Here is a 1,460-nt window from a genome sequence, read left to right as displayed (position 1 = left end):
GTTTTGAACCCTTTTGTATTTAGAACAATATATACTAATTTTTAAAGTATCAAATTGAATTTTTGTTCAATAAAAATCTTTCAAATGCGACTGTAGCTTTTTTTCCCTAAAAACTTCAAAATAAGAGTGCGTCTTATATTCCGAAAAATACGGTATTTGGCGTGTTATAACGTTTGTTTATTTCTGACATGGTGTTCTAACAATTACATTCATCATAGCCAGGATTTCCTGTAACACTTGGATGCAAGGGAAATCTGGTTATCGAATCACAGTGATAACAATAAAAACAAACATTGTTTGTTTTCTACCAATAACAAAACATCTAATAAAAGGCAACAACAAAGTAAAATCTTAGGACTTCTTAGAAAGAAAAATTAAGAAAAAGTTTTCAGTAAAACACAATTCAGTAAACAGGTTAACAGACAACTTTTAATGGAGCCTCAGTCTGATAAAAGACCAGATCCTTTTCTTCTAGTTAACGCATTAAGTGGGATTAATAACTGGGATTGGCATATCAACGCAAACGGTCCAATGATGGAAATATAAAAAAAAACGTATTTGAATCTTTCACTCACTCAAAAACTCTGGGTCTAGAATAGAAGAATCCTTGAAATACGGTGTTTAGGTGTGAAATACAGTGTTTGGGTGTGAAATACAGTGTTCAGGTGTGACACCAAAAATGTTGAAACTTAGCACCTAGATATTTCAGTAACAACGTCAATTACGTCAACTGGGTTACTTAGGTACGGTTAGGCCTATAACGTTATGGATATTCAAAGAAATATAGAAATTATTTTAGTTTTACCATATCATGAGATAATAGCTCAACAACTTAGTATACTTTCATATACGAAATAGTTTAATTTATAGGCCTAAGTTATCAGTTCCAATGATATTGATAATTTATACGTACCTGATGACTTATACAGAATACTTTATTTAGTGATTTCAGTACAATTCAATAATTTGTTGATCTAATAACTTGTAGAGAATATATCATTCAATTATTTCAGTACTATTCAATAATTTGTTGAGCTAATAACTTGTAGAGAATATATCATTCAATTATTTAAGTACTATTCAATAATTTGTTGAGCTAATAACTTGTAGAGAATATATCATTCAATTATTTCAGTACTATTTAATAATTTGTTGATCTAATAACTTGTAGAGAATATATCATTCAATGATTTAAGTATTATTCATTATTTTGTTGATCTAATAACTTGTAGAGAATATATCATTCAATGATTTCAGTACTATTTAATAATGTGTTGATCTAATAACTTGTAGAGAACATATCATTAAATGATTTCAGTACTATTTATTATTTTGTTGATCTAATAACTTGTAGAGAATATATCATTCAATTATTTAAGTATTATTCATTATTTTTGTGATCTAATAACTTGTAGAGAATATATCATTCAATTATTTAAGTATTATTCATTATTTTTGTG

Source organism: Limulus polyphemus, unplaced genomic scaffold, assembly GCF_000517525.1.
Source record: "Limulus polyphemus unplaced genomic scaffold, Limulus_polyphemus-2.1.2 Scaffold5962, whole genome shotgun sequence".
NCBI classification, from domain to species: Eukaryota; Metazoa; Arthropoda; class Merostomata; order Xiphosura; family Limulidae; genus Limulus; species Limulus polyphemus.
This window is presented reverse-complemented; position numbering follows the sequence as displayed.